The 23,269-nt window shown below is 40.6% G+C and overlaps 1 protein-coding gene across 1 annotated transcript in view; it reads right to left on the reverse strand.

Annotated features, from left to right (window-relative positions):
• The window catches only part of LOC144672730 (complement C1q-like protein 2), a 40,217-nt gene that overhangs the window by 3,081 nt on the left and 13,867 nt on the right, over window positions 1–23,269 (reverse strand). The gene's annotated exons all lie outside the window — the stretch shown is intronic.

Below are 23,269 nucleotides of genomic sequence, written 5' to 3' on the forward strand. Positions count from 1 at the left end.
ACTCTTCTAGAATGCTTAATCATAAGATTCTAAGTTCTGAGAGAGGTTACTCTTTAATATACCGTGCATGTTTTATTCTGGGATATATTTGTTTAATCTAAATACTCTTAGTACTCTTAGAAGAGTGTATATTTTATCTTAAGGTCAAGTCAATAACTAGCATAGCTGATTTAAGCTCTTATGATAATTTAAAATTTCCTTCAATTGAGGATTTAAGCTAACATCGACCTTGCTTAAAGATAGCAGACCCCCTAATACATTTGTATTACTTACTTCTGTTGCTGAGGCAAACACCACATGTGGAACACCAACTCCAGAATAAAACTGGATGGAATATTGGAGGGATTGGGTAATGTAATGAATTCACACACTTCAGGCAATTTTAATTGAGAGCAGGTTTTAGGTGGGTGTTAAAATGCATACAAGGACAATGTTTAAAACAAACTATTAAAAGAAAAAAAATGATCATACAGATTTAATCTGAGCTTTATTTTTAGGGTGTGTGTGTGTGTGTTCAGAGTAAAGCCAATCCCAGTCAGGATATCACAGACCTGTCACACAATGAGCTGCTGTGTGGAATGACGTTGCATATCAGACATGAGTGTTCCATCCAGGTTCATGATTAAAAATGGATTTCTCTAAATTGATCTGTAATAAAATGCCCATCTTCCACCAAATTCTTAAACCAGTTATTGTACCGAAATGGCCACAGAGCTTTGAAACTGTCCTAGGGTTTAGTACAAATCCTTTGGAATTTACACATGATCTAAGAAACAGATCTTAAAACAGTTTTCACAATCCTTTGAGATGTCTACAGAATCACAACAGCAAAACTGCAAATCCTCAGGCAGCCACAGAAGTTTATACACTGGAACAGAACAGATCTGTGTACAATGAACGCTAGCAAATGTGTATTGTAGGCCCTTATGTATAATTTAAAACAAAATTATTTTGATAGTTTGACAATAATGATCTCAGTGAGAAAGAAATTTTCCTTGCACAAAATAAGTAAATAAAAATAAAGCCAATGCTTTGTGTTATAACATTTTCTGTTACCTAGTCTTCATGCCAAAGCCCATGGCTATGACCCAGGTTATATATGCCCAGCTCACTTCAGCTCTTTAAAACAGAAATCCAGGCTCCAAACAACTTCAATATGCCAAATTTTCTCCCAATATCTTTATTTCTTTTGTTTTACTAATTTCAGCTTTATAGTGAAACCGATTTAAGCTTTATAGTCTGTTTTCTCCCCTGCTCTCCAGAAGGTATTAATCTGTGTTGGGGAATTGCTCCATGGACAACAGGCACCTTGAGTATTAGCAGGCTTTTCTACCTGGGAGGGCACCACAGTCAGTCCTGTTGCTGACATCCACACCCTGTACACTTCCCAGCTCTGGCACCAAATGTAACTTCTGCACAAAAGTTAGAAGTCCTTTAACCTCATTCTGTCTGAAATCATCTAATGCAGCACATACCAGGAACAGAATCACTGGATCTTTCTGATCAGTTTGGCTCAGTATAATACCAGGTATAAAATTTAGGAATTCTGCTTATACCTAAATTCCTCTCCAACCTTTAGGACAAGGCTTTCTATACTGGACTTGAACTATATCATAAAGAATGAAAATGTACCAGAATGGACAGTTAAATTGCATATGGGTTTATCACACAGCATAATATATATGCTTTTAGATAAAATATATCTTTTTTACACAACAGTATAGTCTTTCGCACTAATTTAAAAAAAATGTTTTCTACAGTACATTGCTGCTGTTCAGTGCGTGACAGGAACATTCAGCACTGCCAAGGACCACACTTTCTAATATGACGTGTCCCTGAGTCTACCCTTGACAGGTCCCAAGGCATCAACTGTCAGCACCAATTGTTGTTTTCCCCCCCCTTCTTCACATTCTCAACACATGATCAATCGTGCAGCTTAGAAGAGGCATTATGCTATTCTTCAAAGCTATATATAAAGAAAACTATCCTGCATGTTGTCTTGTTTGCTGTTGTTAAGGTGAAAGATGACTAGAAGATGCAGCAATTTTCTTTTTCTGCATCTAAGAATTCATCCAGGGTAACCTAATGGCATGTCAGACGGCATCTGACTACACTGCCTCACTGAATTGTTTAGAACTGAGACTGAATAATGCTCTCATATCAGGAGAAAGTTCTTCTGGCACGCTTTTGCACCGCATACAAAGAAAAATTCTAGCTTACAGGTTTCACCATCATAACATTTCCTATCATTTTTTAAAATCTATACTACTGTGGCCTCGGGGACTCTAAAGCTTTCTCTATATTGTTTCCTCTAAACTGTCCCCAGTGCTCTTTATCTTCCTTGTATCCTCATTATGCAGATATCAGGAATCATTCTTCTCAGATCCTCAAAATATAGAACTCATCCCCCTCATTCTTCCTCCTTAAATTTTCAAGCTTTTAAAACCTGAGCCTGGCATCACATAAACCATACTTCTCAGTCTATCTTGTCTTCTAAACCTTGGTTGCCTTCTGTATTAAAGACCTTTTCCCTTCATCTACATTTTTTCAATTTATAAATGCTGCTACAATGTTTTTTTTGGAAATAACTGCATGGCATATTTCTCATGGGTTCTTTATTCACACCCAACACCACAGCCAGGATAAAAATTGTATTGAAACCTGAATATGGAATCATGCTATGCTGTAGTTCCTAGGTCACTAAGATGACATAGCTCCTCAAGCCCTTTTATTTAATCCTTTCAGTTACATAAAGCTGGATTTGGTGGCTCACTGTGTTCTATCAATGTAAAAACTGACACTGGAATTTGGCTCACATGCAAACTGTTTCCTTATGCTGATGCACATTTTTTAGACCAGTGATTGCACTATTTACAAAATGCTGTACCCATAGATACAAGATAAGTCAAATACCAACCCCTCCATCATTGACATAACTTGCTCTGCTCTCACACTTTATCTCCCAGATGACAATAGATATCTACAGTAACCTAGATCATCTAACAATGTATCTGCAGAGGAGTTGACACCAGGACAGATACACAAAACATGCTATATCAGGCATGAGCAGACAGTCAAATCTTTACCCAATGCCTACCATATGTTCCTGAGCCAAAGGCATAGCAAAGGCATTGATATTGGAGAGCAACACAAATTATGCTGATAATTAAGAAGCTTTGTAACTGACAAACTCTGACCACTGCAGAATGACGGTATGTCTTGCATTACAGAAAAGCAAAGCAGATTGATTGACTGGGACATTCTGACCTCTAATTAACATTGCAATGTGTGAAAATTTTGATACATTTGCACATTAGGAACACAAACACATGGAAACCTCTATTTTTCATATGCTGCAAGTTTAAAATGGATACCACCACTGAGCATTGAAGCATCATGTGAATGTCATAGAAACAACTGGGGTAGGAGGTGCATGAAATCTGCATACTATCTTGATTTTTTAATCAATAAACGTTTTGTCATGTGTGTCCTGCCCATTACAGCACTGACAGTCTTGTCATGGACATTATTTACTCACAGGATTTACCATAGAATCATTGAAATTCAGCACAGAAAAAGGCCATTCGGCCCATTGTGCCCACATCAGTGCTAACTCCACATTGCAGTTGTTTAATCCTATTTCCCTACTCTTTCCCTACAGCTGTTCATATTTCCTCATTTCTTTAGATGTTTATCCTATAATTTCCTTTTAATTTCTGAAGGAGTTAATAGCCACCTGCAGTAAGGCATGCCATATTCTAACAACTCTTCAGAAAAACATAATTTCTTGTAACCTTCCTCTTTATGATTTAGTATTGATTCTATTGCTAGAGTTAGATGAAGTAGGGTGGGAGGAAGCTTGTATAGAGCATAGACACCAGCACAGACCAGTTGCTCTGCTGTAAATTCAATGTTATTCCAATTTTAAGCTTGCTTGTTACTTGTGTGACCTCTTGTTCTTACCTTCTTGGGTCACTGTCAAGAGCATGCAGCAATGGGAAAGCTCGGTAGAGCAGCCTGTGAATGTGAGTGTATCCCTGCCACATATACAGCACATATTTCTTCTAGAGGATAGAGTATAAAGGTATGCATGCACACTAGATGAAAGTTCACAGACCCAAAATGCTAACTCTGTTTCTCTCTCCACAGATGCTGCCAGACCTGCTGAGTATTTCTAGAATTTACTTATGGCTTTATTTCAGATTTCCAGCACCCGCAGTATTTTGCTTTTGTATGCACGTTAGATCCTGTTTAACCGCAGTGTGAGGACCAGCGGATGTTACTAATTAAACAAACAGGCAACTGCAATTCCCTCCCTAAACCTCTCTGCCTTTCTCTCCTCCTTTAAGATACTCCTTTAAACCTACCTCTTAGACCAAGCATTTGTCTCTTACATTGACTGGGTGTTGATTTTGTCTGATTATGCTCCTGTGAAGCGTCTTGGGGTGTTTTATGATGTTAAAGGTATTATATAAATGCAAGTTGTTGTCATGTGTTGCACAAGAAAGCAAAGCTAAACTGTTGTTTGAGTTTTTGTGATATGGCTAGTAACTGACATCACGTGGAAAGAATTCCTCTGTACACTAATGAGAAACATGCAAATATGTGATATCTGAGAACATTAATGACTTTTGTTATGCCAACAAATATTCACAGCTAAACTTTAAAACCTTTTTCCATTAAAGGAGGCACCGGAGGACAATTGCAGCCTGTAGATTCATACCCCAGCACGGAATTAATTAGTTCAGGATAGAAGGAGGGAAGCGGGAATTTGAGGGACATTTGGAGGAAAAAGAATGGACATGTAAATAGGCAGTGTTTATAACAAAAATATGTCCCAGCATGTGGAACCCTGTGTACTCTGCAGAGTGTTATATTAGTAGAACTGTTAAAAGGGGAATACCTAAAGAAAACTGTTTGAATCCACTTTGACTACTAAATAGGAAAAATCCAATCTGGCTTAAATCAAATAGAACTGTCTCATATTGTCCAAATATTGACTGATGCTGAGGTAGCACTGGTGAAAAATTGCACAGAGAGCTGGAGGAACAATCAATAGTGGTTTACAATCCCCGAGGCTCAAATAGTCATTTAATGCCAAGAATTAAAGAATAGACATGTAGAGCAACATTTGGACGTTTTTTATAATCTCTGGAAATAGTTTAAAATAGAAACAAAACTTTGATGTACAAATTCTTGTCTGTTCTCCTGGTGCAATATTTTAATATCCGGTTTCAATCAGCCAGGACATGGGAATGGAAATTGTTAACGATGACCTAATCTTAGTACTACATTTCTGACAATCCAAACACGAATTCATACAGATTCATGGCCCATAATATGCAAATAAAAGTGAGAAAAAGCAAAAAATAAATAAATAGGAACAGAAAATGCTGCAGATCCATAGCAGTACAGTCAGCATGTGAAAGATTAATGTTTTCTGTGGGCTCCTTCATTATAATCACAGAGTCAGGTTGAAGAAGTTCCTTTATAGGGCTAACAAAGTAAACTCAGGGAATGCCACCAAAAAGAGGGGATGTTCAAAACGTTAACCATCTATCCCTCAAATGGTGTCCGGTCTGCCATGCATTTTCTGCATGAAAAGATAGTGAAACAAAAAATATAAAAACCTGTATTTCTATAGTGCCTTTCATAACCTCAGGATATCCCAAAGTACTTTACATTCAATGAAGTGCTTTTGAAAACTAGTTACTGTCATAAAGTAGGAAATGCGATAGCCAATTTGCATACACCAAGCTCCCACAATAAGCAATGTGATAATGACTAGATAGTCTGTTTTTGGGTTGGTTGAGACTGATGGATACAAGCCTGCATCACACAACATAGTCATAAAAGGAACAGCTGAGGCTTCTCTGTAAAATCATCCTACCTGACACAAAACAATATTTCACAATATCTTTGGGGGCATGGATTGAATTGGCCGTACATTTATCATGTGCCCAAATTTTATTTGTTTTATGCTGGTAAAGGCAACACCACTTTCCTTCAACTTGTAGTTAGTGTAAACAATGGCAAAGTCATGTTAGAAATATGTCAATGTGACAAAGAAGGGACTCATCTAACGCATAAGGCAACAGCTGCCAGCAGAAGGATGAGCAGGAAAAGATTATATCCTTTTGCAGCAAGTTTATGCTTCCTTCCTCCAAACCCTTGAAATCTCTTATGAAGGATAAGTCAAAGATAGATTCACTTTAAGCTTAAGAAAACAACTGATAATTGGTCTTTGTGCTGACTTATAGAAAAATCTAGAATCAGTCAGTAATTAGTCAACATTGCACGTAGCTGTGCCTTTGACAACACACACAACTCTTTTTTTTTCAGTTTCTGACATTAACAAATCTGTCCTGTTCTTGGTTGGTTACTGATTCGCTGGTCAAGGAAGCTGGTCACTGTATTACTTCCCTATCAACCCAGCAGCACTGACAGCAAATTCAACAAGACTTTTATACTATTCTTCTTGGGTATCATTGCCACATGACAAAGTGGAGCCCTTCTGAGAATTAGATCACTTGAGCATTTGGATGGTAGATAACCCTATGAACAAGTTGTTAGCATGTACTATCAACCATACAGTCATAGAATCATATAGCACATTTGGCCCATGGTGCCTGTGCCTGCTCTCTGAAACAGCTACAAGTCAGTGCCATTGCCATATGTTAATTGATTGCTCAAGATCCTGTCAATTCTACTTTATTCTCTCCCATTCCTCATTCTAAAGTTTCAAAACAGATCAGACCTATGGTGACAGCTGGTGAGTGAAAGTTTCTGAATGCATTGGACGTTGACTGAAGATTCTCCTACTAATTCCATACAGTCCGGCTGAAGGAAAATATAAGGAGGTTTATTGGTTTAAGATGAGAGTAACAGAGAAGCCCTTCGGAATGATTATCAAATGAATTCGATTTTTGGCTGAGTTTGGAAGTGCACCATTACATATTACTCAGAAAGTCACCCACATCTTTGTGGCTTTGTGTCTTCCACAATGCTGCCATTTATCATGGAATCATGGCCAGGCTTCTGGAGACAAGGTTAATCCATTTTTTAAAAATAAGCTGCTGAATTTGATTGTGTCTGTTGTGATTGCAGAAACTCCTGGGAGAATGTGGGAAATAAATGTTGATCTTACTAAGTGGCTTTAGCCTTTCACTTCCAGGTTCTGTTTTTTGATGGTTTTGCTCTTTGCTAAAAAGGAGCAGGAAGCTTTTGGGGCAAGTTTAGTTACCCTACTTATGTACCCTTGATCCAACCCCTGAAATAAGACCATCTATTTAAAAAATAGAACTCAAAGGCTATCAAGAGAAGCCATCTTAGATGTTCATTTAGAGGATCCCCCTTGAAGCTCATCTGTTTCCTAACTTTGGTGTCAATGTGTTCTTTTTTCTCAGATTGTGAATCTTTTTATCTCAGTCTCTGCTGAGCTTTTTGCTACGTTTAGTCTTCTTTAACAGTAGCTGTCTTCTGCACTGACCTGCTCCCTTGGCTCCCATAAGTCCTGATCAGGAGTAAAGTGGGGAAACATCTAGGGCCTAATTAGCTCAGAGATCTCCAAATGCACTGCCAAAAGAAAGAGGAAGATATATGGAATGTAGATGGGTTTATTGAATAAATTCATACGCTCTGCAAAGTGGTTCCTTTGTTTCTGCACATTACTGGATCAGGAAACCTAGCTTGTGGCTCTTCTGGATTTAATAATGGAACTACTTGAGTAAATTTGGCTTACATGTCGAGGGTTATTAAATTATTTTAAGGTATATATTTTTAAAGAACTAATCGCATTTGAATTTAACAATATCTTGTTTATAAGTATTTATAAATAATCAGTCACTTCTTTAAGCCACAGTAAAACTGATATTTTTCATTTGGTAAATTCTTTGTATTTCCAATTTATTAAATACCTATTTTAAGGTATGTATTTTTCATCAAAAATACATCAAGGTTTAGCAAACATGATTTGACAGATAAAAATATGATTATTTATTATTTATTAAATGCTTGTATTAGATTGTAAAGTCATTTCAAATAAATAAATTTAGCAAATCAAGGCACACTACATTAGTATTTTGAGACCAAATGCTTGGTGTAGTTAAATGACATAATGAAGCATTACTTTTGCTCTACAGTTTATGCCCATATTCATGCTATTGCAAGACGATAGAGCCCAAACTGTCAATTGTACACTCTCGTATTTAATGCAAACAGATTGATACAGATGAGTTACTGGAGTTAGCTCTTATGCATTTGGGGGCACGTTACTGGAAATCACCATCAGTAGTACATTGTTTTTTAGGTGTTAAACAATCAGTTTCCAGAGGAAATTTACTACTGGGTGGAAGGTGAGTCACAATGAAAGGATCCTACTAAATTTATAAAGATTCTGAGTCCCACAAGTTAAAAATAGTGCAGTCACCCTGCAGAGGTCTTGCAGGATTAAATATTTAACTTGGGCACTTGAGAACGTTCCACCAGCTTTCTGATTTTTTTCAAACTTTGCTGCATTTTATTCAGTAGGAACTGTACTTTTAAATGCCAATACTACGTGCACATACATACTTTCTTCAAACAATTCTTTAATGCTGTTAGAATGAACTGCCTTCTGAGTGCATTTACACAGAATGAGACAACATAGGGAGAAGATTGTGCTTTTTCTTTCCTCCCAGCCCCCATTTCCCTACTTCTGGACTTGCTTAAAACCTGTTACATCTCTAACTTTTTCAAGTCTGATGAAAGGTCATCGACCTGAAACTTTGGCATGGATCTTCCGAGCAGTGGCAATAATCGTCAGATTGCCACTTTGCTCATCAGTTCCCCCTGACCCAACGCTGTTCCGCATTTCTTCAGGGACCTTCTGAGCCTAGCTTTCCCAGAAATGGGCAGTGAGCATCCATCGGGAAACTCCATTGAAGCGGAGTAGAGTTGGGGGAAAACAGGACACACTTGCTTTTTACGGCACTAGATGCTGTATGGCAAGTTTAAATGTCCAGTCTGAACGTTAGTAAATGGATGAATGAATGGGTGAATGGATGAATGAACGAATGGGTAGGTGGGTGACGTGGTTAAGTGGGTGGGGCGGGTGAGGTAAGTGGGTAAGTGAGTAGGGTGGGTAGATGGCTGAGGTGGGTAGGTGCGTAGGGTGGGTGGGTGGTTGAGTGGGTAGGTGGGTAGGTGGTAGGGTGGGTGAGATGGGTAGATAGGTGAGCTGTGTAAGTGGGTAGGGTTTGTATGTGGGTCTGGTCGGTGGGGGATAGTCGGGTGGTCGGGGGGGGTGGAGTTAGGTATGGTCAGGGGGATAGTCAGGTCAGGAGGGGTAGTTAGGTTGGGGAGGATAGTGGGGTTGGAAGGGTAGTCAGGTCAGGTTGGGAGGGGCAGTCAGGTCGGGGGGTCGTCTGGTCTTGTCAGGGGCTAGTCGGGTGGTCAGGGAGTGTAGTCAGGTCTGGTCATGGGTGGTTGGGGGATAGTCGGGTCGGGGGAGCAGTTAGATCTAGTCGGGGGGTATTCAGGTCAGGGGGTAGTCAGGTTGGGGAAGGGTAGTCGAGTGGGGTTGGGAGTGGTAGTCGGGTAGTTGTCGGGGGGGGTTGTGGGGAGTAGTCGAGAGGTCAGTATGAGTGATTGAGGGGGGTCAGCTGTGTAGTTACCCAAACATTAGTCTAGGTTTTAATCTGTCTAACATTTCCTGGGTAACTACCCAGGTAAACACCGTGGATTTATCTCCAAGTCTCTGACTCTACCTCAGAGCTGAAGGCATTTGCGCAGTGTCCTGTGGAGCAGGGGAATTGCCCATCAGAAGTTTAAACTTGCCAGGCAATTCCCATGTAGGTCCGCGCATCAGGGCTTCCGCAGGGCCCTGATGCGCATCTTCGGTTGTGAATCCGGTCTCTGACAATCCGGAGACTGGAAGATTTGGCCCTTTAACTCTGTTTCTTTCTACACAGATGCTGGGGAGTAGTTCCAGCATTTTCTGTTTTTTACATTAGGGTGAAGAATTGCTATGGTCATTGTATGTTGCAACATGGTAAATGCATTCGAAAAGAACACATCTACAATGTCCCTATATACAGCAACCAGAACAATTCAGCCCCTCCATAATATTTATTTTATATCTATTAACAGAGCCAGCATATAAGCATAAGTAAAGTTAACTTATGCTTCATGTACGTACCACAGAAACTGGTTCTATTAAAAGGTTAAGCTCCATTATCTTGGACTTGGATTAACACAATTCACACAACCTACCATGTAACAAGAAGAACATGGATAACATTTCTTGTTTGCATTTGTACCAAGGTTAGAAACAGAAGGAGTTCTTGAGCTGGCTCTCAGTGCACTATATTACCTGGACATAATGAATATGTGGAAATCAGGTGGGTTGGAGCACATTCTTGTATAGGAACCCATTTGACCTTTCTCTCATTTAAATTATTGATTTTCTTTGGGGGGGGTGGGGGCAGCATGGGGGTCAGAGCATCTTTCAACCAAACAAGGCTGGAGTCTTATTCTCAGCAGGACAGGATTCTCATCATATATTCTGATGGTGAACAATCAGCTAGGTGTAGTAATTATGGTTTTGTTTATTGTGTAATGTACCTATAAGAATAATACTTGTTACGAAAGATCACCTCTGTGGTAACCAATGGGAGAGTAGCACAGGCTATCTCAGCAGTCAGTGTAGATTTAGAGTTGGAGTGGAAACACACGTGTAGTTGCTGCTAAGTATATTGTTAATAAACTTAATATTTCCACATACGAAGTGTCTGCAGATCAACTCTATCATCAATAGTACAACTTGGCCACCTTACAACAAACTGGCGACGAGGATAAAACATGATTGAAAAGAAGAAATCAAGTTAAAAAGAAATCGGCCCTGTACCTCGCCCAGTGATTGTAAGTAACAAGCTCCGTTAGTATTTAAGAAGTTATCCTCTCTCAAAATGCCACAATTTGGGAGAATTGATCCTTTAGAACCAGCCACAGATGATTGTTCTCAATACATAGAACGCCTCATGTTCTTTTTTCAAGCGAACAAGATTATGGGGGAAGAGAAGAGGCAAGTGATCCTCTTGAGTACTTGTGGCAGCAAAACCTACAGTCTGATTCAAAGTTTGACAGCAACCAGTGCCCCAGATTCGAAGAATTTTGATGAATTGGTGGACCTTGTGAAGGGTCACTTTCAACCCAAGCCCTCAGCCACGATGCAGAGGTTCAGGTTTAATTCGCGAAATAGGGCCCCAGGTGAGGCAATTGCATGCTACATGGAAAATTTGAAGCAGCTCACGGAATATTGTGAGTTCAGAATGACTCTGAACGACATGTTCAGAGATCATTTAGTGTATGGTGTGAAAGAGGACACTATTCAGGAAAGATTATTGTCCAAAGTGAATCTGGATTTCAAGAAGGTGCTAGAGATAATGCTGGCCATGGAAAGCAATGTAAAAGATTCACAAACAATACAGTGTGCGTAAAATGGCACCGCCCACCACATCGGGTGGGAAACTTCTGCCGAAAGTGGTGCGAAAAAGCGAGACTCTGTCGAGAAGCGGGAAACAACCCCTGCTAGCCGAGAATAAAGAAAAATAACTTAGCAGCAAAATCAAAGAATAATTTTAATAGATGTGGAAACAATCAGACTTTTAGCGATTGGCAGTTTAAAAAAAATCAAATGCTACTATTGTCACAGGAATGGACATATGAAGAGGCAATGCAAGGAAAGATTCAAGCAGGCTTGTAAACAAAAGTAGAAGCCCAATGAAATCTACAATGTAGAAGAGCCTGAGACAACAAATTCAGACATTTACTCATTGTTTAATCTGAAAGTTGGAAAGACAGAACCAATATTTGTCACAGTGAAAGTAAATGCCACACGTGTTAGAATGGAAGCAGACACGGGAGCTTCCACTACAGTAATTGGGGAACATACCTTCTGATGTTTGAATAATGGTGAACGTCAAGTTTGGAACGAACAGCTGCCAAGCTTAAAAACATATACGGGTGAAAACATTCAAGTAAAAGGCATAAGCAGAGTAACTGTCCATTCTGGAAGTCAAATGGCAAAGCTACCAGTGTTGATGTTGAGAGGCAGCGGACCAAGCCTTCTAGGGTGAAATTGGCTAAGGGAAATTAACCTTGATTGGCCACTGGGATTCCAAAAGGAAGCTGGAAGCGTTCCTGTTTTGAAGGAGGAGTGTGTAAGGACTCAACAACTTGAAGAAACGCAGGCTGTCTTATGCCAAAACCTGGAAGAACAGCAGAAGGAACTCAAAAAGACTGCTTGATGACAGAGTTCGAGATGAGGTGAGCAGCTTTCGAAGGGAAAAAGAAAACCTGTTGATAGACTTTCACACACTACAAGATTCCCTCAGGTCAAAGTTTGTACCTCTGGAAAATTGTGAAGAGAAACAGAAATAATTCAGCACTTCTCTGAACACACTGAAGAATGAGTTGACAGAGAAGACACAACAATGCTCAATTTTCCAGGAGGCAGCAAACAAATACAAACAAAAGATACGGAAGAGATGAAGAATCAGCTAAATGAAGCCAAAGACGCTTTAGAAGCAAAAGTTACAGAATTTTCCAAGAAGCAGACAGATAATGAAATTTTGGGAGACTTAGCCACTGAGCTCAGACAAGTTGAGCTGGCATCTGAGAGAAGTCTGGTCAATGGTGAAGTGAAAAAGAAGGCCAAGATTTAAGTCTGCGCTAGAAAGAAACGTGCATGTTCCAAGCGAGGGATGTAATATATTTGGGTCACCAGGTAGATTCACAGGGCCTCTACCCGGTTGAGGAGAAAGTGAGAGTCATAAGAGAGGCACCTGTGCCAAAGAACACCTCAGAGCTCAAATCGTTCCTAGGAATGATCAACTACTATGGGCAGTTCTTACCCAATTTGTCTACAGTGCTGGCCCACCTGCATTCTCTACTCAAAAAGAACCAATGTTGGTCTTGGGAGGCGGCCCAGAAAGAAGCTTTCATAAAGGTGAAACAATTGTTGCACTCGTCCAATCTATTGTGCATTACGACCAGACGAAAGAATTGGTGCTGACATGTGACGCATTTCCCCACCGAGTGGGAGCTGTGCTCTCTCATTGGATAGACAGTGGCATGGAAAAGCCAATAGGTTACGTATCAAGAATACTCACCACAGCGGAAAAGGGATATTCACAGAGAGAGAAAGAAGGCCTATCCATCATCTTTGGTGTCAAGAAATTTCGCCAGTACGTACATGGCCACCATTTTACAATCATTTCAGACCACAAACCGTTGTTAGGATTGTTTAGTGAGGACAAGGCTGTACCACCCATAACCTCAGCAAGAATACAATGATGGGATATAATTCTGGCAGCAAACGAATACACTTTCATACACAGGTCTGGCAATCAAATTGCAAATGCCGATGCCCTTAGTCGTTTGCCTTTACAAGAAAATGATGAGCACGTCCCAGTTCCACAGGAACTTGTTTTACTGTTAAATCTCTTAGATTCCACATCAGTATGTGCTCGACAGATCAGAGACTGGACAAGTTGGGACCCAGTCCTATCTCAGGTACGAGAACAAGTGCTATATGGTTAGTCACAGGAACCCGTATCTGACTGAATGAAACTGTACTTCAACAGAAGTCATGAAATAACCAGCCAGGATGGCATCTTATTGTGGGGAGTGTGAGTGATAGTTCCTCCAAAGGGAAGGGAGCCACTTTTAATTGAGCTACACAGTGCCCATCCAGGAATTTCCTGAATGAAGACCATAGCACGCAGCTGTCTATGGTGGCCTGGGATGGATGGAGAAATAGAGAGTTTAGTAAAGCATTGTGTGCAATGTCAGCAACTGCAAAAGTTACCAGTGACAGCTCCATTACACCCATGGGAGTGGTCAGGTAGACCCTGGGTGTGGTTACACATTGACTATGTCGGCCCTTTCCTGGGGACAATGTTTCTGCTCATTGTCGATGCCCATTCAAAATGATTGGACGTATATGAGGTGAAACCACCAACGTCGGCCGCTACAATTGAGAAACTACATCAGAGCTTTGCCATTCACGGATTACCAAAAGTAGTCGTTTCCAATAACGGCACAGCATTTACAAGTGCTGAGTTTCAGCAGTTTATCAGCCTCAATGGTATCACTCATGTGAAAACTGAACCGTACCACCCTTCCTCAAACGGACTGGCTGAAAGAGCGGTTCAAACGTTCAAGGCAGGCATGAAAAAGCTAACTGGTGATTCCCTAGCAACCAAGCTAGCACGCTTTCTTTTTCATTACAGGACTACCCCTCACACAACAACAGGTGTCACACCTGCGGAGTTATTGATGAAATGCCGTCTCAGGACAACATTGAGCTCAATAATACCGAATTTAGAGGGGAAGGTGGAAAGGAGTCAGGGAAACCAGAAAACTAGACACAACTGGCATAGGCATGAGAGGAAATTTACCCTGGGAGAGACGGTATATGTGAAAAACTTTGAGGAAGGACCAAAGTGGTTGCCAGGTAAAATAAGTGCGGTGACTGGGCCTCTATCTTACCAAGTGGAGATGGAAGGCCAGATCATCTGTAAACATGTGGACGATTTAAGGAAGAGAGAGACAAATCATCAAGTGACTACCAGTGACCATGACCGGGTCTGTGTTTCCTACGGAGGATACTCAACCCAGGACTGATATGTCTGATGTTCCTGTAAGAATTGAGGATACAGAACTGCGAGTGCCCACCGAAGCACCTGATGTTCAGGCAACTCTGGGAGAGGAGGCTCCTGACAAAGAATCTGAAGTTGTGGAGCTGCGACGTTCCACACGTATCAGAAAACCACCTGAAAGACTGAACTTGTAAATTCTATACCCAGTGTAAATATTATATGTCTTGAAAAATATGTACTTGTAAATATAATATGTATAGACGAGTTAAAGGAGGAGGAATGTAGTAATTATGGTTTTATTTAGTGTAATGTACCTTTAAGAATAATGCTTGTTAAGGAAGATTACATGAACTGTAGGAACCACTAGGAGAGTAGCGTGGGCTACCATAGCAGTCAGTGTAGAGATAGAGTTGGAGTTGAAAGCACACGTGTAGCTGCTGCTGAGTATATTGTAAATAAACTTAAAGTTTCCACCCAAGAAGTGTCTGCAGACCAACTCCATCATTAATAGTACAACTCGGCCACCCTACAACAAACTTGGCCACCCTACAACACTAGGAAAATGTAGTCACTTAAGAATTTTGTGTAAAATGTTTTCAGAACTGTACTTTTAAGTATGTGACTGGGTAATTGTATGATCTGCAGAAATTCAATTATAGGTATTGCCATCAAATAGGAAGAATCAAGGGATGGGTCAGTATTTCACAGATGGGCAGTATGCTACTAAAATTTTGCCATTGTAGATAAATGGGATTTTGATGTTGCTGTTTACACGTAAACAGATAAGTAGGACTGAGTGCCATCATTAATTTAATCTAAACTTGTGATTATCCAATGCTATAAAGCATCTATTTTTAAAATTATGTACTTACAATCATGATTAAGAGCACAACTCAAGGGAAAGATTCCCAGATGAGCAGTGTCTGGTTATCAGGCTGACATAGTTATGTTTAGATCTCACTGACAATTTTAGGCAAGAGCTAAGAACCCGACTTGCAATTCCCATGGACAAAATTAACTGCTTAACTAATTGGAGGCACACTGTGTTAATGAAGTTTGTCTCGAGCATAAATCAGAGTCAGTGAAGGCTATCCATTTTCATTTTATTTTGTAAGGTTTAAACAGATATTTTGTTCCTTTAAATGGCCCTTAGCCTTTAAAGTGGATTATGTGGCACCAGTAATATATGATCACATTAACCCCATGAGTGCTGAAAAACGTTTAAATCGTTTCTTCCTGCAAGATCAATAAATTGATTTTGCTTACATTCTTACTGCTGAGTTTATAAATTAGAATCTGACAAAATCCACAGAGCATGCCTTAATTTCTAGAATTCACTGAATAAAAATTGAGATGGGTGCTTAAATGCTAACGTTGTACAACACAGTGATTACATTTCTGTTAAAATTAACCTGCAAGCAGTACTGCTTCTGCCATGTGGTCCAGAACACCTTCATGCTGGTTTGTCAGAAATTCAACTCTACCTTCATGTACAATGCAATAGTACACACATAACAAAAGTAAGTACATAGTGTAGTTCATTTAAATATGAATGTATAAATACAATTTTGTTATTTATTATCCTAGAGAGTAAATGATGTCAAAAGACCTGCATGTTTAATAAAATGTCACATATCAGTGCCAACATGGATTTGACAAAGAATATTAATTGTAATATTATCCACCACCAAGCATATCTAAGACACTAATCCAATTTAGGCGTTCAGATGACGTTCATATTCCATTGGGCCTTGATGTTTATAAATCCCAGAACAGATTCTTTCCATCTCATTCACATAGAGATTTCTATTGATCCAGAAGTTACCCGTAAAGGGTTAAACGTGAGAGGCACTGACATTACAAACCATGCAGAATACCTCTTTTTAAATGACACCCAAATTATTCAGCATGCATTCAACTAAGTTCCACACGGTGGTATGGACCTGCTGTACTCCAGAACTGAATCTCAATGTGATTTTACAGTACAATAGGCTGAACCCTGACTACTGCCTTCACTTTTCCTTTTCTTGCCTAACGCAACAAGAAACAAAGCCAAGAATTTCTCTGGTTACTACATGTAGTAATTTTGTACAGAATTTCATTTTTAATCCATGTACAATAGTGATACACATCACGAGCAGTGAAATTCTTTCCCCATAACGATACTAAGTGCTAATATGAATTGTGAGGATTCCTTGCAAGAGTGCGAGCTTATCCTCAAAAGAAGAAAGCTAAGTTCTCTAAAATATCAGTATAACTGGAGAGACTTGTGAACTGGAAATAGATGCAGTCAAATCTTCCCATCTGTTGCAGCTAATTAGTCCGACACCATTTCAATACTTGTTAGGTAAGTGACATGTGTTGATATTCAATATTATATCATTTACTCAAAGGTTAAAAAAAGTAAACTTTAATGATGTCTGTTTGCATGAAAGCCAACATCCCCAGTACTAAGACAGCATAAATCAATAATCAGCAAGGATGTCAGCTTCCACTGTCAGTCAGTTAAAGTGACAGGATCTCATTATCATTGATTTATTAGTCAATTTCAGGTCAATTTCCTATAAATGAGCTACCCAGTTATCACTGGGTTCTGACTTGGGTTAAATGGGGGGAAAATGGACTAGGTATTGTAATTTTAAAGGTGTCATGTTCTTTCATCACCTGACAACTCTAGGCTATTTATAAGATATTTTGATTAGAAAATAAAATATCATGGAGATTTTTTTGTTCTAATGTTATTTCCTCCTGTGAAAGCACCAACTCATGCTGGATATGGCTCAACGGACAACAGCAACCCTCTTGTAACTTTTTCAAGTAGCTACTCGTCATGTGCAAGATTTAAAAGTGACTCCTGGCAGGTTATTCAACTACAGAGATCTTCACAGCCAAATATAATTTTAGCCTTCACCAATTTTATCCATTTACTGACAGAAGCCATAGTACGGCAAAGAAAAGGAGGAACTCTAGCTGGTTCATATTGTCTATGGTCCTGAGATTCTAAAGCCAATGCAAGAGCCCCATCTGAGATCAACTAACTCAGACCAGGGGTTTCCCAAGGCAGAAAAAACTTGCATCATATCATGTATTTACTCTTAAGTTTCTGGAGGGAGCTTGACACTTATTTGTGATACTATCGCAGCACTAATTTTGTGAAATTAATTCGATCTCCAAAGCAGTAGATGTGTAACATAATTTCATTGAAATGTACTAATTCTTCAAAACTACAGATAAGAGTAGGAAAATAGGGAAACAGTATCAACAACTTCTGCACTGCAACGCTGGCATTTTACTCTAAAGTATGAACAAATATCACTTTGAAGAAAAGTAGGTAGGGACAAATGGCAGTCACAATATGAGGACAGGTGCCTCTCTCTCCCAAACAGTTTGTTTTTGCTGATGTTCTTGCTCGAGTTTTAGCCTTAGTTCAATCTCTGAAACAGTATGCCTGCAGAAGCTGTGCCTACCCCACAGCTGCAAATGCTGCAAGTGGGTGTCTTGAATTATAAGTATTATGAATAAAGGAACACATCTAACCACAATATGGGACTTATATGTTAAAGGGGAAGAGCATTCTACTAAATTGTCAAATACACCTGAATGAAGGTGTCCTCATACAATCTCCCTCCCTTCCATCAGTTTCCTGTTTTTGGTTATTGCAGTGATATGAACTACAATCGATATTAAGAATCTAAAAATGAATTTACAACAAATAAGAATATTTAGGCCGTGAGGTTACATCAATCTGTCGAAGTACAGAGATATAAAGCATAACAGGGACTAACTAGCAAAAATACTACCATACACAAATGTCTAACTGGTGTTACACTGCACCCAAATTAACTATGTACCTATAAATTAAAACATTTTCCTGGTGAGTTTTGAGCCAATCCAGATCAAGGATGTTAGTGGTAGGGAATGAAGCATTTTTCAGCGCTTTAGACCCAGAATCAGCATGCAACTTGCTCTAGGTCAGAATTGGCATGGATTAGATGCAGTTCAGAGCTCCCTCCATGCTGCCCTAATTGCCGTAACCCCCAAGCTCAAAAGAGTGCCCCTCATTGAATCAAGATGGCAGTTTCATTTCCCACACCAGCCATCCTAATAGCCTCTCTGAGTGAGATTGTCCAATTAGTGCTAATTAGGGCTGAATGATGGGCAGTTTTCTGCTGCAGACTTGCATCTACTGGGAACTAGTCTGTGCCCGTCCAAATTCCTTTCACTTAGAATCCTTTAACAACCATCAGCAAGATAAGACTTTCACCTTACCAGTCTGGACTAAGGCTATATCCCAGAAGCAAAAGGAGAGCATTTTCACCCACTGCATCACCCAGTTTACACTTTTTGAACTCTTGACAATTACAGTATAAGGTCCTTTTTGATTTATTTTTATCCTCAATACACCTTTTCCTGCTCATTATCTTTTTGTAAGAACTACTTATACAGAGATGGCATTAAATGCAGTTTTTCTGCTATATTGAAATGATAAATATTATGTATTATATCAAAAATTACTATAAAGCAGATGATCATATAGAGAGGACTGTGTCCTACAGAGGGTGTTTTATATACTGTATCTCCATTAGTGAGTCAGGTAGACATGAAATCAATGCCTATTATTTCAGAATGTTGCACAAGGGTATTTTATGTGGTTTGTCAAGTATGTGTGGTGCTTTAAGCAAAACATGTTTTGTTGAAAGATATGGTTATTAAGGTAAGAGGTGTCAATATTTGCAAGTGGAACACTTTCTTGTTTTGGGTGCCCACTGTTAGTATCAACTGTCACAGACATGTCTGCCCACAATAGCACTGTTGGAAGTGACCACTGCATAGTCCTTGTGAAGACAAAATCTCTCCTCCATGTGGGTACCCTCCATTATGTTGTGTGGCACTACCACCATGCTGAGACAGGCTAAGCACAGATTTAGCAGGCCAAAATTTGGCATCAATAAGATTTAATTGAAATGTACAAGCTCTTTGAAACCACAGATAAGAGTAGAAAAGTAAGGTTACAGTATCAACAAATTCTGCACTGCAACACTGGCATTTTACTTCTACTATAATCAGTAGTAGTAGAATTGTATACCACTAACACAATCTATAACCTCATGCCCTGATGCATCTCTCATTCCTCCATTACCATTCATCACAGAATCTTTACAGTGCAGAAGGAGGCCATTCGGCCCATCGAGTCTGCACTAGCTCTCTGAAAGAGCATCCTACCTAGTCCCACTCCCCTGTCTTATCCCCATAACCTTGCGCATTCTTTCTCTTCAGATAGCAATCCAATTCCCTTTTGGATACCTCGATCAAACCTACCTCCACTATCCTCTCAGGAAGTTCGTTCCAGACTCCAACCACCCTCTGGGTGAAAAATTTTTTCCTCACACCACTTTTACTCCTTTTGTCAATTATTTAGAAACTGTGCCCTGTAGTTCTTGATGCTCTCTTGAGTGGGAAGTTTCTCACTATTTACCCTGTCCATACCCCTCAGGGTCTTGAATACCTTTATCAAGTCTCCTCTCAGCCTTCTATTCTGCAAGAAAAACAGTCCCAACCTTCTAGACTATCCTCACAGCTACATTTCTTCATCCCTGGAATCATTCTTGTGAATCTCCTCTATACTCCCTCCAAAGCCTTCATATCCTACCTCAAGTGTGGCACTCAGAACTATACGCAGTACTCCAGATGAGGCTTAACTAGTGTCTAATACAAGTTCAACATGACCTCCTCACTCTTGTACTCAATGCCCCTATTAACACAGTCTAAGACACTATATGCTTTATTAACTGCTCTCTCAACATGCCCTGCCACCTTCAATGACTGATGTACATATACACCAAGGTCCCTCTGTTCCTGCACCTCCTTTAGAGTCTCTCCCTTTATTTTATACTGTCTCTCCATATTCTCCCTGCCAAAAAGAATCACATCATACTTCTATGCTTTGAACTTCATCTGCCACTTATGTACCCAATCCACCAACATGTCTATATCTGTTTGAAGTTCAAGACTATCCTCGTTACAGTTGTCGACGTTTCTAATCTTCATATCATCTGCAAATTTTGAAATCAAGCCCTGAGCGCCACAGTTTAGGTCATCAATATATATCAGGAAGAGCAAGGGTCCCAACACTGACCCCTGGGGAACTCTACTACAAACCTTCCTCCAATCTGTAAAACATCCATTAACCACTACTCTCTGTTTCCTGTCACTCAGCCAATTGCTTATCCAAGTGCCTACTTTCCCTTTTATTCCATGAGCTAGAATTTTGCACACAAGTCTGTTGTGTGGCACAGTATCAAATGCCTTTTGAAAATCCAAATACACCACATCAACAGTGTTGCCCTTATCAACCTTCTCTGTTAACCCCTCAAAAAAGTCCAGCAAGTTAGTTTAATTCATTAGTTCAATCCATGAGACCAAACCAGAATGTACAGTATAAAACATAAATAAAAATACCTGGAAAAACTCAGCAGGTCCGACAGCATCTGCGGAGAGGAACACAGTTAACGTTTCGAGTCCGTATGACTCTTCAACAGAACTAAGGAAAAATAGAAGAGAGGTGAAATATAAGCTGGTTTAAGGGGCGGTGGGACAGGTAGAGCTGGATAGAGGGCCAGTGATAGGTGGAGATTGCCAAAAGATGTCACAGACAAAAGGACAAAGAGGTGTTGAAGGTGGTGATATTATCTAAGGAATGTGCTAATTAAGGGTAGAAAGCAGGACAAGCAAGGTACAGATAGCCCTAGTGGGGGTGGGGTGGGGTGAAGGGATCAAAATAGGCTAAAAGGTAGAGATAAAACAATGGATGGAAATACATTTAAAAATAATGGAAATAGGTGGGAAAAGAAAAATCTATATAAATTATTGGAAAAAAGGGGGATCGGAAAGGGGTTGGGGATGGAGGAGAGAGTTCATGATCTAAAATTGTTGAACTCAATATTCAGTCCGGAAGGCTGTAAAGTGCCTAGTTGGAAGATGAGGTGCTGTTCCTCCAGTTTGCATTGAGCTTCACTGGAACATTGCAGCAGGCCAAGGATGGACATGTGGGCATGAGAGCAGGGTGGAGTGTTGAAATGGCAAGCGACAGGGAGGTCTGGGTCATGCTTGCGGACAGACCGAAGGTGTTCCGCAAAGCGGTCACCCAGTCTGTATTTGGTCTCTCCAAAGTAGAGGAAACCGCATTGGGAGCAGCGAATGCAGTAGACTAAATTGAGGGAAGTGCAAGTGAAATGCTGCTTCACTTGAAAGGAGTGTTTGGGCCCTTGGACGGTGAGGAGAGGGGAAGTAAAGGGGCAGGTGTTGCACCTTCTGCGGTTGCATGGGAAGGTGCCGTGGGAGGGGGTTGAGGAGTAGGGGGTGATGGAGGAGTGGACCAGGGTGTCCCGGAGGGAACAATCCCTGCGGAATGCTGCCGGGGGGAGTGAAGGGAAGATGTGTTTGGTGGTGGCATCATGCTGGAGTTGGCGGAAATGGCGGAGGATGATCCTTTGAATGCGGAGGCTGGTGGGGTGATAAGTGAGGACAAGGGGGACCCTATCATGGTTCTGGGAGGGAGAGGAAGGTGTGAGGGCGGATGCACGGGAGATGGGCTGGACACGGTTGAGGGCCCTGTCAACCACGGTTGAGGGCCCTGTCAACGACCGTGGGTGGAAAACCTCGGTTAAGGAAGAAGGAAGACGTGCACAGCATTCCTCAGAGCAACACAATTTGCAGCTCCATCCACTCCTCTCTCTCCCAAGGCACCTCCTCACATCCCCATCTGAACAGCCACAAATAACACTCACCCACATTTTTTTGCCACCTCACATCCATCCCTCATGGTTATCCTGCACAAATTTTGTTCTTCAATCCTCTCAAAACATTCCATTTCTCAGATTCATAACTATCCACTTTCCTTTCTTGCAAAGGGAGCGCAGAACTCCGTGGAGAGGTAGAGAACCAGGTCCTCCAGTAATCACCACTTTGATCACTGTGGAGGAAATAGTCGTGGAGATCAGCAGATTGATGGAGTGCATGACCATCGGATTTGGAGAGTTGGGAGCCTCCCAACTCTCAGGTACCTGTGGCAGAATTAGATATCACACTACCACTTGGTACATAACACTCACTCATGCTGAATTGATGTCACCACAAACTGAAATATCATCTGCACAGACTTTGAAATTATTCCCTTGTCAGTTCTAATTCATGACACTGATCTCCCACAGGCCCTTCCAGCATTATGTAGGAACTGGAGTGGAAGGAGGGCAAGGAGTCCTCAGAGAAGGTCACGTGCTCTGAGGAAGCATCACCACACAACTCGTGCACATCCTCCACCAGCTCAGATACTCACGTCTCAGTGAGGCCATCAAGGAAGGTAGTTATGTTGTCACATGATGAGCCACATATCACAAGTGAGCAGGAGCAGGTGTTGGAGACCGGAATTGCAGTAAGAGTCCCTGTCGGAAGGTGCAGGAGGCTCTAAGCTCTGTTCAGCTGGGCACAGATGCTGGAGTCATCTACGAAGAGGATATTCGAGAGCAGCAGCAGAAAATGTGAGTTTCTGTAAGAATTTCCAGAGGTATTATGAGCCATTGGCGGGAGATTGGAGGGGTCGGTCTCAAGCATGAGCGCCATGTCTCAGG

The sequence above is a fragment of the Cetorhinus maximus genome, chromosome X (assembly GCF_964194155.1).
Source record: "Cetorhinus maximus chromosome X, sCetMax3.hap1.1, whole genome shotgun sequence".
NCBI lineage: Eukaryota > Metazoa > Chordata > Chondrichthyes > Lamniformes > Cetorhinidae > Cetorhinus > Cetorhinus maximus.